General features: G+C 49.4%; 1 pseudogene; it reads right to left on the reverse strand.

Annotated features, from left to right (window-relative positions):
- Positions 1 to 10,479: 10,479 nt before the first annotated feature.
- On the reverse strand, positions 10,480 to 11,072 carry LOC129020385 (U6 snRNA-associated Sm-like protein LSm2; annotated as a pseudogene).
- Between the last annotated feature and the right edge of the window lie 2,855 nt (positions 11,073 to 13,927).

Genomic DNA, 13,927 nt, shown 5'->3' on the forward strand with positions numbered 1-13,927 from the left:
AAATGGAGTCTCGCTCTGTTGCCCATGCTGGAGTGCAGTGGAATGATTTTGGCTCACTGCAACCTCCACCTCCCAGGTTCAAGCAATCCTCCTGCCTCAGCACCCCTAGTAGCTGGGATTACAGGCAAGTGCCACCATGCCCAGCTAATTTTTTTTTTTTTTAGACTCCAGGCTGGAGTGCAGTGGCATGATCTCTACTCACCACAACCTCTGCTTCCCGGGTTCAAGGGATTCTCCTGCCTCAGCCTCCCAAGTAGTTGGGATTACAGGTATGCGCCATCACGCCTGGCTAATTTTGTATTTTTAATAGAGATGGGGTTTCACCATGTTGGCCAGGCTGGTCTCGAACTCCCGACCTCAGGTGATCCACCCGCCTCAGCCTCCCAAAGGGCTGGGATTACAGGCATGAGCCACCGCACCCAGCCAAAAAACTTTTTTTGTAGAGACAGGTCTCACTCTGTACCCTAGACTGGAGTGCAGTGATGCAATCATGGCTCACTGCAGCCTCTACTTCCTGGGCTCAAGCCATCCTCCTGCCTCAGCCTCCCTAGTAACTGGAACTACAGGCACAAACCGCCACACTTAGCTAATTTTTTTTGAGACGGAGTTTTGCTCTAGTTTACCAGGCTAGAGTACAATGATGTGATCTCGGCTCGCTGAAACCTCTGCCTCCCAGGTTCAAGCAATTCTCCTGCCTCAGCCTCCCGAGTAGCTGAGATTACAGGCATGCCCCACCATGCCCGGCTACTTTTTTGTATTTTTAGTAGAGACAGGGTTTCTCCATGTTTGTCAGGCTGGTCTTGAACTCACGACCTCAGGTGATCCACCCACCTTGGCCTCCCAAAGTGCTAGGAAGACAGATGTGAGCCACCGCGCCTTGCCACACCTAGCTAATTTTTTTTTTTTTTGAGTTGGAGTCTCGTCCTGTTGCCCAGGCTGGAGTGCAATGGCAAAATCTCGGCTCACTGCAACCTCTGCCTCCCAGGTTCAAGCGATTCTGCTGCCTCAGCCTCCCAAGTAACTGGGATTACAGGCATGTACCACCACGCCCAGCTAATTTTTTGTATCTTTAGTAGAGATGGGGTTTCACCATGTTGGCCAGGCTGGTCTCGAACTCCTGACCTCGTGATCCATCTGCCTTGGCCTCCCAAAATGCTGGGATTACAGGCATGAGCCACTGCGCCTGGCCCACACCTAGCTAATTTTTTTTTTTTTTTTTTTTTTTGAGACGGAGTCTGGCTTTGTCGCCCAGGCTGGAGTGCAGTGGTGCAATCTCTGCTCACTGCAACCTCTGCCTCCCAGCTTCAAGCAATTCTCTGCCTCAGACTCCCAAGTAGCTGGGATTACAGGCGCCTGCCACCACGCCTGGCTAATTTTTTTTTTTGTATTTTTAGTAGAGACAGGGTTTCACCATCTTGGCCGGCTGGTCTTGAACTCCTGACCTCATGATCCACCTGCCTCGGACTCCCAAAGTGCTGGGATGACAGGTGTGAGCCACTGCGCCAGGCCAGGCCCACCTAGCTAATTGTATTTTTTGTTTGTTTGTTTGTTTGTTTGTTTTTTTGAGATGGAGTCTCGCTCTGTCACCCAGGCTGGAGTGCAATGGCGCGATCTTGACTCACTGCAAGCTCTGCCTCCCAGGTTCATGCCATTCTCCTGCCTCAGCCTCCCGAGTGGCTGGGCCTACAGGCGTCTGCCAATATGCCTGGCTAACTTTTTGTACTTTTAGTAAAGACAAGGTTTCACCATGTTAGCCAGGATGGTCCCCATCTCCTGACCTCGTGATCCGCCCGCCTCAGCCTCCCAAAGTGCTGGGATTACAGGCATGAGCCACCGCACCCGGCCCCACCTAGCTAATTTTTACATTTTTTGTAGAGATGGTGTATCGGTATGTTGCCCAGGCTGGTCTCAAACTCCTGGGCTCAAGCGAACCTACCCCCTCGGCCCTCCAAAGTACTGGGATTACAGGCGTAGTCTGAGCCACTGTGCCTGGTTTGTGCAGATTAAATGAGTTATTCTGTGCAACGTGGTGTTGGAAGGGAACTTGGATGTAGCTGACTGTCAACCATGTCACTGAGAAGGAGGAGGATGAAGATGATGATCTGGATGATGATGTAGCAGTTGAGAGCACAGATGCTGGGTTTGATTTTTGACATCACCACACACTGGCTATAAGGCATGGGCTGAGGCCAGGTGCGGTGGCTCACGCCTGTAATCCCAGCACTTTGGGAGGCCGAGGCGGCTGGATCACCTGAGGTCGGGAGTTCGAGACCAGCCTGACCAACATGGAGAAACACCGTCTCTACTAAAAATACAAAATTAGCTGGGCATGGTGGCACATGCCTATAATCCCAGCTACTAGGGAGGCTGAGGCAGGAGAATCAGTTGAACCTGGGAGGTAGAGGTTGCGGTGAGCCAAGATGGTGCCATTGCACTCCAGCCTGGGCAACAAGAGTGAAACTCCGTCTCAAAAAAAAAAAAAAAAAAAAAAAAAAGGCATGGGCTGATGATTGTACCTGCTGTGCCTCAGTCTCCTCTTATGTTAAATGGGTATAACAGCCATGGTGCCCTCTCCTGCAGCTGCATAGCCAAATACCTGGCACGGCCCCTAGGTCCATGCATGTTTCGTGCACACCAGCTGCTGCAGACCCAGATTCCACCCCTTGACTTTCCTTTTTTTTTTTTTGAAATGGAATCTCAGTCTGCTGCCAGGCTGGAGTGCAGTGGTGTGATCTCAGCTCACTGCAACCTCTGTCTCCCAGGTTCAAGCGATTCTCCTGCCTCAGCCTCCCAAGTAGCTGGGACTACAGGTGTGCGCCACCATGCCCAGCTAATTTTTGTATTTTTATTAGAGATGGGGTTTCACCATGTTGACCAGGATGGTGTCGAACTCTTGACCTCGTGATCTGCCCGCCTCGGTCTCCCAAAGTGCGGTAGTTTTGAGGACAGGGCAGAAGGAAAGGGAAAGTAAACCTCAGCCTTGCTTGGAACCACCTTGCTTGGCTGAGGGAGGGAGATGTCCTGCAGGGCCTGCAGGGAGCAAGACTCAGCCTACCCAGACTTCACCTGTCCTTTCCCCAAACCCTGCCCAGCCCTTTATCAGCCCCTGTAGGTGGCGACTTAGAGAACAGCAGCTATCAGGATCATCCACTTGCCTCTCCACCTGAAATTAACATCAACCTTGACAGCAGCACTGCACTTTAATGAAAACATTATCATCTGGGCCAGGAGCAGTGTTTCATGCCTGCATCCCAGCACTTTGGGAGGCCAAGGTGGACAGAGTACCTGAGGCCAGGAGTTTGAGACCAGCCTGGCCAACATGGCAAAACCCTGTCTCCACTAAAAATACAAAAATTAGCCAGGCGTGGTGATGCACACCTGTAATCCCAGCTACTTGGGAGGCTGAGGCAGGAGAATCACTTGAACTGGGGAGGCGGAGGTTATAGTGAGCCGAGAATGCACCACTGCACTCCAGCCTAGGTGACAGAGTAAGACTCCGTCTCAAGAAAATAAATAAATAGAATGAAATATGAAAAGTTATCACCTGGCACAGGTCTCCTTCATGCCATCTTATAAAGGCAGAAGCAGGGACACAGAGAGGTAAAGGCACCTGCCCAAGCCCACGGCCACAGAGCCAGGAGGCAGTTGACCCAGAATTCGAATCTGAGTCCCGGGATTTAAGAATCTGGTCCCAGCCTGCTTCTGCCTGCTTTGCTATATTGCTGGATGCAAATATTACTATTAGTAACACTAACTCTGGCTTAAATGGTGCTCACCTTAAGTGAGGGCGGCCCTAAATGTCGCCCATGCAAGAATCCTCAAGACAGCCCCTTGAATTAGGGAAGCCTATTATCTTTTATTTATTTATTTGAGACAAGGACTTGCTTTGTCTCCCAGGCTGCAGTGCAGTGGTGCAATCACGGCTCACTGCAGCCTCAACCTTCTGAACTCAAGAGATCCTCTCACCTAGGCATCTCCAATAGCTGGGACTACAGGTGAGCACCACCACTCCCGGCTAATTTTTAAAATTTTTTTTTTTTTTTTGAGACGGAGTCTTGCTCTGTTGCCCAGGCTGGAGTGCAGTGGCGCAATCTTGGCTCACTGCAACCTCCGCCTCATGGGTTCACACCCTTCTCCTGCCTCAGCCTCCCGAGTAGCTGGGACTACAGGCGTCCGCCATCAAGCCCGGCTAATTTTTTGTATTTTTAGTAGAGATGGGGTTTCACCGTGATAGCCAAGATGGTCTTGATCTCCTGACCTCGTGATCCGCACACCTCGGCCTCTCAAAGTGCTGGGATTACAGGCATGAGCCACGGTGCCTGCCCAGTTTTTAAATTTTTTGTAGAGATGGGGTCTCGCTACGTTGCTCAAGCTGGTCTGGAGCTTCTGGCCTCAAGCCGTCCTCCCACCTTAGCCTTCCAAAACACTGGGATTACAGACGTGAGTCACCTCCCCCAACTCTATTATCTTCATTTGACAGATGGGGAAACTGAGGACCTGAGAGAGTAAGTGATTTGTACAATGTCATCCAGTCAGAAGAAGCAGAGCTGGGATTTGAGCCCTGAAAAGCACAAAATTTTTTTTCTGGGATGGAGTCTCCCTCTGTCGCCCAGGTTGGAGTGGAGTGGTATGATCTGAACTCACTGCAACCTCCGCCTCACGGGTTCAAGTGATTCTTCTGTCTCAGCTTCCCGAGTAGCTGGGACCACAGGTTTGTGCCACCATGCCTGGCTATTTTTTGTATTTTTAGTAGCGATGGGGTTTCACCATATTGGCCAGGCTGGTCTCAAACTCCTGACCTTGTGATCTGCCTGCATTGCACGTTGGCCTCCCAAAGTGCTGGGATTACAGGCTTGAGCCGCTGTGCCCGGACTTTTTTTTTTTTTTTTTGAGACAGAATTTCACTCTTGTTGCCTAGGCTGGAGGGCAATGGCACAACTTTGGCTCACTATAACCTCCGTCTCCCAGGTTCAAGTGATTCTCCTGCCTCAGCCTCCCAAGTAGCCGGGATTACAGGCGTGTACCACCATGCCTGGCTAATTTTGTGTTTTTAGTAGAGACAAGGTTTCTCCATGTTGGTCAGGCTGGTCTCAAACTCCCGACCTCAGGTGATCCACCCACCTCAGCCTCCCAAAGTGCTGGGATTACAGGGGTGAGCCACCGCACCTGGCCCTGACTTTTTTTTTTTTTATTTTTTTTTTGAGGCAGGGTCTCTGTCACCCAAGCTGGAATGCAGTGGTGTGATCTCAGCTCACTGCAACCTCCGCCTCCCCGGGTTCAAGCAATCAAGCAATTCTCCCACCCTAGCCTCCCGCACAGCTGGGACCACAGGTGCGTGACCACCACATCCAGCTAATTTTTATACTTTTTGGTGCAGACAGGTCTCACAGTGTGGCCCAGGCTGGTCTCCAACTTGTGGACTTAAGTGGTCCACCCGCCTCGGCCTCCCAAAGTGCTGGGATTATAGGCGTGAGCCATCTCGCCCAGCCTAAAGCCCAAGACTTTATGTTGCTTCTGCCCAAAGGAGGGGGGCGGTCCTTCATGCTCCCAGCAGCTGCCTGCTGAGAAGGTCACCTAGGGGGATGCAGTCATTGCTAGGCCCTAACCCCAGCCTAGACATTGCTGAACCTCAAAATAACTCGTCTCCTGGCAGCTGGGCGCGGTGGCTCACGCCTGTAATCCTAGCACTTCGGGAGGCTGAGGCGGGTGGATCACCTGAGGTCAGGAGTTTGAGACCAGCCTGGCCAAAATGGTGAAACCCTGTCTGGACTAAAAATACAGAATTAGCCGGGTGTGGTGGCGCATGCCTGTAATCCCACCTACTCGGGAGACTGAGGCAGGAGAATCACTTGAAACTGGGAGGCAGAGGTTGCAGTGAGCCAAGATTGCACCATTGCACTCCAGTCTGGGGCAATAGAGTGAGACTCTGTCTCAAAAACAACAACAACAACAACAACAACAAAATAAAAAACTCATCTCCTGGGGCCCTGAGATGTTTTCAGGCAGTAAACAGAACCCGAAAGCCTGGGCCCAGTGCCCTGGAATCTGAAACTCCAGGCCTGTTTGGCATGAAAAATTCATGAGCCCAAAAGCTTCCTTGGGGCCAGAGAACAGAGCAGCTCTGTGTGCTGGCTCTGCCTGCCCCGCCTGCCCCACCTCAGTGGTAACCTCCCCCATCCCCCTGAGGCTGTGGCCTTGTCCTAGTTCCTTCTGGATGCCTGGAACCTCCTCCAGCCTCTCCCAGGGACCATCCCTCTAGGCCCTGTCCACAATCCCTTCTCCACACCACTAGAGATCTCTCTGAAACTCACAATTATTTTTTGACTCTTACTCTCACATCCTCTATGGCCCCCCCATTACCCTCCAGCCACCCCCACCTGGCACAGTCAGACACCTGCTGACCTCTGCCACAGGACACCACCTGAACCTGCTGTCCCAGACACCCTAACTGCCCGAATTTCAGTTCCTCTCCTGCTGTCTCAAGCCATCTTCCCACCTCAGCCTCCCAAGTGGCTGAGACTACAGACACGTGCCACCACAGCTGGCCATCTTAGCCATTTTGAAGTGCACAGTTCGGTGGCATTAAGCACATTAATGGTCATGCAACTGTCACCATCATCCATCTCCAGAACTTTCTCATCTTCCCAAAGGAAAACTTCTCCCTATGAAACACTCCTCCTCCCCCTCCCAACCCCTGGCGCCCACTCTTCTTCTTCTCCTTCTCCTTCTCCTTTTCCTTCTCCTTCTCCTCCTCCTCCTCCTCTTTCTTCTTCTTTTCTTTTTTTTAATTATTTTGAGATGGAGTCTCGCCCTGTTGCCGAGGCTTGAGTGCAGTGGCGCGATCTTGGCTCACTGCAGCCTCCATCTCCTAGGTTCAAGCAATTATCCTGCCTCAGCCTCCTGAGTAGCTGGGATTACAGGCGCCCCCCACCATGCCCAGCTAATTTTATTTTATTTTTTAATATTTTATTTATTTATTTACTTTTATTATTATTATTATTATTATTTTGAGACAGAGTCTCGCTCTGTTGCCCAGGCTGGAGTGCAGTGGCACGATCTCAGCTCCCTGCAAGCTCCGCCTCCCAGGTTCATGCCATTCTCCTGCCTCAGCCTCCTGAGTAGCTGGGACTACAGGTGCCCGCCACCACACCCGGCTAATTTTTGTATTTTTAGTAGAGGCAGGGTTTTGCCACATTGGCCAGGCTGGTCTCTTGGCCAGGCTGGTCTCGAACTCCTGACCTCGAGATCTGCCCACCTCGGCCTCCCAAAGTGCTGCGATTATAGGTGTGAGCCACCGCGCCCAGCTTTTTTTTTTTTTTTTTTTTTTTTTTTGAGACGGATTCTTACTTTGTCGCCCAGGCTGGAGTGCAGTGGCGCAATCTCGGCTAATTGCAACCTCCTCCTTCTCCTAGTTCAAGTGATTCTCCTGCCTCAGCCTCCCAAGTAGCTGGGATTATAGGCGTCTGCCACCACACTGGGCTAATTTTTGTATTTTTGGTAGAGACTGGGTTTCACCATGTTGACTAGGCTAGTCTCAAACTCCTGACCTCAAGTGATCCACCCACCTCAGCCTCTCAATGTGCTGGGATTACAAGTGTAGGCCACCATGCCCAGCTACTCAGGAGTCTGAGGTGGGAGGATCACTGGAACCCAGAAGATTGAGGCTGCAGTGAGCTATGGTTGCACCACTGCACTCCAGCCTCGGTGACAAAGCAAGATCCTATCTTAAGAAAAGATTGTGCTGAGCCAGTTCCTGAGAAAACAACAAAATAGAAAACAAAACTAAAGAAAAGGCAAAAGTTCCTCCCAGCAGAGATGTGAGAGAAAAAGAAAAAAAAAAGTCCCCTGTGACACCCCCATACCCCAATCTTCGTCCCTCTCATAACCACTGGCTGATTCAGATCTTTTTCAGCTGGGTTACATGCAGGGGTGTGTGTGTGTGTGTGTGTGTGTGTGTGTGTGTGTGTGTGTGTGTGTGTGTGTGTGTGTGTGTTGTACCCTCTTTCTCTCTTTCTCGCATACCATATAAGACTATACAACTTGTGGATGGGCAAAGTGGCTCTCGCCTGTAATCCCAGAACTTTGGGAGGCAGAGGCAGGTGGGGCACTCGAGGCCAAGAGTTCGAGACCAGCCTGGGCAACATGGCAAAAAAATCTGTCTCTACTAAAAATATAAAAACTGACCAGGCGTGGTGGTTCGCGCCTGTAATCCCTGCACTTTGGGAGGCTAAGGCAGGTGGATCACCTGAGGTCAGGAGTTTGAGACCAGCCTGGCCAACATGATAAAATCCTGTCTCTACTAAAAATACAAAAAATTAGCCGGGTATGCTGGCGGACCCCTGTAATCCCAGCTACTCGGGAGGCTGAGGCAGGAGAATTGTTTGAACCCAGGAGGCAGAGGTTTCAGTGAGCCGAGATCACGCCACTGCACCCGAGCCTGGGTGACAGAACAAGAATCTGTCTCAAAAACAAAACAAAACAAAACAAACAAGCAACAACAACTATATATATATAGATTAAGCTGGGCATAGTGGTGCGCACCTGAAATCCCAGCTACTCCAGAGGCTGAGGCACACAAATCGCTTGAACCCAAGAGAAGGAGGTTGCAGTGAGCTGAGCTCGCACCACTGCACTCCAGCCTGGGCGGCAGAGAGAGACTCTGTCTTAAATTAAAAAATAAATACAACTTGCTATTATCACTCAACAGTATGACCTGGACGCTACTCCGGAAAGCATGCGGTTGAAGGGGAAGGAAGTGTGTCTTGGGTGTAAAGTCGGACTCCCTGGGTTCAGATCCTTGAATAGTCACGGGCTCATTATGTTACTGTGGGTAAATTACTTCATCTCTCTGGGTCACTTTCCCCAGTTGGAAAATGATTATAATGATTTAATATAGAGTGCTTGGGCCAGACACGGTGGCTCACGCCTGTAATCCCAGCACTTTGGGAGGCCGAGGCGGTGGATCATGAGGTCAGAAGATTGACACCATCATGGCTAACACAGTGAAACCCCTTCTCCACTAAAAATACAAAAAATTAGCTGAGCGTGGTGGTGGGTGCTGTAGTCCCAGCTACTCAGAAGGCTGAGGCAGGAGAATTGCTTGAACCCGGGAGGCAGAGGTTGCAGTGAGCCGAGATCACACCACTGCACTGCAGCTTGGCGACAGAGTGAGACTCCATCTCAAAAACAAAAACAAACAACAACAATTATACACACACACACACACACACACACACACACATACACATGCAGAGAGCGCTTTACTGGCTGAGGCAAGATCACGCCACTGCCCACTGCCCTCCAGCAGCCTGGGTGACAGAGTGAGACCTTGGCTCAAAAAAAAAAATAAAATAAAATAAATAAAAGGGTGCTTGTTTGGCCAGCATGGTGGCTCATGCTTGTAATCCCAGCACTTCAAGAGGCCAAGATGGGCAGATCGATTGAGGCTAATGAGACCTGAACTCTATTTCAAAAAAAAAAAAAAAAAGACAAAAAAATATATAAAGCATTTAATACCTTATCTGACGCTGACTAAGCTTTCTATAAACATTCACTCTTTCTTTCCTTTTTTTTTTTTTTGAGACCGAGTCTCATTCTGTCACCCAGGCTGGTGTGCAATGGTGCAATCTTGGATCACTGCAACCTCTGACTCCCAGGTTCAAGTGATTCTCCTGCGTCAGCCTCCCAAGTAGCTGGGATTACATGCATGCGCCACCACCGCACTCGGCTAATTTTGTATTTTTAGTAAAGACGGGATTTCTCCATGTTGTTCAGGCTGGTCTCGAACTCCTGACCTCAGGGGATCCTCCCGCCTCGGCCTCCCAAAGTGCTGGGATTACAGGTGTGAGCCACTGTGCCTGGCCTTAGGGACAGGTTTTCATCGTGTTGTCCAGGCTAATCTTGAACTCCTGTCCTCAAGTGACCCTCCTGCCTCCCAAAGTGCTGGGATCACAGATGTGAGCCACTCCTCCTGGCTGTAAACATTCACTCTTATTATAATCTGCAGGACCACCTCCTTTTTTCTTAAACTATTTTAAAAATTCTCATTTTGAAATGTGACACTTTTTATTTATTATGTATACACACACACACACACACACACATATATTTGCATCGTAAATGTTATTCCTGACATGGGACAGATTCCTTTCAACCCCCAGGTGAATCACACGGTACCCTGGAAAGACCTAGGAAGCCCTCCCTCCCACCATCTCCAGGGAGGTAGTGAGAACGGCAGGTGCTGGGGACTGGGAAGGCTTTGGAGTTTCCCAGCCTACCTCTTCTCCTTTTCTCAACAAAGGATACCTGTTCCCTATTATTCCTCTTATCCACTCTTCCCTTTTTTTAAAAAAACCCACAAAACCATCATTAGTAAAAAAACAAACAAAACCCCTTCAAGTATTGGGATTAGGGGTCCTGGGCTGGGACTTGGGGTTACAGGTCACCAAGGAAGAGGGAAGGGAAGAGAAGGAGGGGCTGTCACTTACTACTGCTGGCTTTCTTCCTTGCCACATGCTATGGCAACTGTGTGTCGACCTCCTTTGCTGGCAACTGCACGTGTGGGACCACTGAGCCCGGAATGAAGCAGTCCTTTTTAAAAATTTTTTTTGAGACAGAGTCTCGCTCTGTCACCCAGGCTGGAGTGCAGTGGCATGATTTCAGCTCACTGCAGCCTCCGCCTCCCGGGTTCCAGCAACTCTCCTGCCTCAGCTTCCCAAGTAGCTGGGATTACAGGTGCCTGCCACCACATCCGGCTAAGTTTTGTGTTTTAGTAGAGATGGGATTTTGCCACGTTGGCCAGGCTGGTCTCAAACTCCTGACCTCAGGTGATCCACCTGCCTTGGCCTCCCAAAGTGCTGGGATTACAGGTGTGAGCCACCGCACCCAGCCTAGAAGTTCTTCACTGATAAAATGTGAGGATATTTCTCAAGGTGTGTGATACTGATGTCAGCTCATTTGATGTTGAGATACTGATCCACTGAATGGAGGGTGCCACAGATGTTCAGGTCATTCTTGAGTTCCACGACCACATTCTTGCCCACAAGGGACTTGAAAAAGGAATAGAAGAGCATGATGCTGGTGACCTGACCGGGAAGAGCAACACATATTTTATTTATTTATTTATTTATTTGAGACGCTGTCTCACTCTTTCACCCGGGCCGGAGTGCAGTGGTGCAATCTTGGCTCACTGCAACCTCCGCCTCCCGGGGTCAAGCAATTCTCTGCCTCAGCCTCCTGAGGAGCTGGGATTACAGGCACCCACCGCCATGCCCGTCTATTTTTTTTTTTTTTTTTTGGTATTTTTAGCAGGGACGAGGTTTCACCAAGTTGGTCAGGCTGGTCTTGAACTCCCGACCTTGTGATCCACCCACCTCAGCCTCCCAAAGTGCTGGGATTACAGGCATGAGCCACCGCGTCCAGCCAGCAACACATATTTTAAAAGGGCAGAAGTCGGTTGGGCGCGGTGGCTTACGCCTGTAATCCTAGCACTTTGGGAGGCTGAGGTTGGTGGATCACCTGAGGTCAGGAGTTCAAGACCAGCCTTGGCAACATGGCGAAACCCCATCTCTACTAAAATACAAAAATTGCCACTGCACTCCAGCTTGGGCAACACAGCAAGATTCTGTCTCAGAAAAAAAAGGCAGGGGGAGTACGGGGGAGAAGGTCAAGTATTCACAAACTAAACTAAGCTATGTAACTACAATTCTGTTTCCAGTGCCCAGAAGCTGCTCCTGTCGTCCCAGTAGTTATTACTACCCCAAAAGTCAACCACTGATATGTGTTCTGTTACTATAGGTTGACAAGCTATGCCTGTTCTAGAACTTCAGAAAAAAGCGTGTGGCTTCTTTCACACAACATTATGCTTTTTGGGGAGAGATTCATCCATATTTTTGCCTGTATCAATAGTTTATTCCTGGACCAGGCGCTGTGGCTCACACCTGTAATCTCAGCACTTTAGGAGGCTGAGGCAGAAGGATCACTTGAGACCAGGCTGCGCACCCATAGGGAGAGCCTCATCTCTACAAAAATTTAAAAAATTAGCTGGGTATGGCCAGGTGCAGTGGCTCACGCCTATAATCCCAGCACTTTTGGAGGCTGAGTGGGGCGGATCATCTGAGGTCGGGAGTTCCAGACCAGCCTGACCAACACAGAGAAACCCCGTCTCTACTAAAAATACAAAATTAGCCAGGCATGGTGGTGCATGCCTGTAATCCCAGCTACTCAGAGGCTAAGGCAGGAGAATCACTTGAACTTGGGAGACGGAGGTTGCTTTGAGCTGAGATCACGCCATTGTACCATTGCACTCCAGCCTGAGCAACAAGAGTGAAACTTTGTCAAAAAAAAAAAAAAAAAAAAAAAAAAATAGCCAGACATGATAGTGTGTGCCTGTAGTCCCAGCAACGGGAGGCTGAGGCAGGAGGATCACTTGAGCTGAGGAGGTCAGGGCTTCAGTCAGCTACAACTGCACTATTGCACTCCAGCCTGGGCAACAGAGCAAGATCCTGTCCCCCCCCAAAAAAAGAAGAAAACGTTCATTCCTCATCGCTAAGGAGAATCCCATGGTATGGGTGAAACCCACCATGGTTTGCTTCACCATTGATCTGTTAATGGGCATTTGGGCTGCTCCTAGTTTTTTTGCCCATTACGAATAAGGATTCTATAAAGCTGCCATGAACATTTATATGAATGTCTCTGTGCGTTTTTTCTTTTCTTCGCTTATACTTTTTCTTGGGTATATACCTAGGAGTGCAATTTCTAGGGTATTAACTTTGCAAGAAAATGCCAGATCGTTTTCCAACTGGTTGTGGCATTTTACATTCTCACCAACAGTGTAGGAGAGCACCCATATGCTTCCCATCTTCCTCAACACTTGGTTCGACCAGTCTTTTTAATTTTAGCTATTCAGGTGGGTGTGCAATGGTATCTCATCGAGGTTTTGATTTACATTTCCCTGATGACTTCGTGCTTTATTCTTTTTTTTTTTCTTTCTTTCTTTCTTTCTTTTTTTTTTTTTTTTTTTTGAGACAGGGTATCACTCTGTCACCCAGGCTGGAGTGCAGTGATGTTTTCACCCATTTTTCTTTCTTTCTTTTTTTTTTTTTTCTTTTTGAGACAGAGTTTCGCTTTTTGCCCAGTTCTGTTGCCCAGGCTGGAGTGCAATAGCATCATCTCGGCTCACTGCAACCTCCACCTCCTGGGTTCAAGCGATTCTCCTCCTCAGCCTCCCGAGTAGCTGGGATTACAGGCATGTGCCACCACGCCAGGCTAATTTTTTGTATTTTTAGCAGAGACGGGGATTCTCCATGTTGATCAGGCTGGTCTCGAACTCCCAACTTCAAGTGATCCGCCTGCCTCGGCCTCCCAAAGTGCTGGGATTACAGGCGTGAGCCTCCGCACCCTTCCTGTTTTCACCCATGTTTTCCACAATAACTGTCAAGGCTGCAGGGAACACCCCTTGATTACTACATCCCACGCACACACACCTGCAGTGGTTTGTCCAGGGTCAGCGCCAGACAGGAATCGCACCAGGTGAACATGGCTTGGATTTACTGTTTCTGCCAGGAAACATTCTGCTTCAAAACATTCACTCACCTGATTTTATGTTATCAAACTCTAAAATTCTTACCAATCTGATGAATGAAAATGGCATCTTTTGGTATGTTCAGTGGTATACAGTGATCAATATTTACCTATCAATTATTTATCTATCCATCTTTTATTATTATTATTATTATTATTTTATTTTATTTTATTTTTTGAGACGGAGTCTCGCTCTGTAGCCCAGGCTGGAGTGCAGTGGCCGGTCTCGGCTCACTGCAAGCTCCGCCTCCCGGGTTCACGCCATTCTCCTGCCTCAGCCTCCCGAGTAGCTGGGATTACAGGTGCCCGCCACCACGCCCGGCTGTTTTGTATCTTTAGTAGAGAC

Source organism: Pongo pygmaeus, chromosome 20, assembly GCF_028885625.2.
Source record: "Pongo pygmaeus isolate AG05252 chromosome 20, NHGRI_mPonPyg2-v2.0_pri, whole genome shotgun sequence".
NCBI classification, from domain to species: domain Eukaryota; kingdom Metazoa; phylum Chordata; class Mammalia; order Primates; family Hominidae; genus Pongo; species Pongo pygmaeus.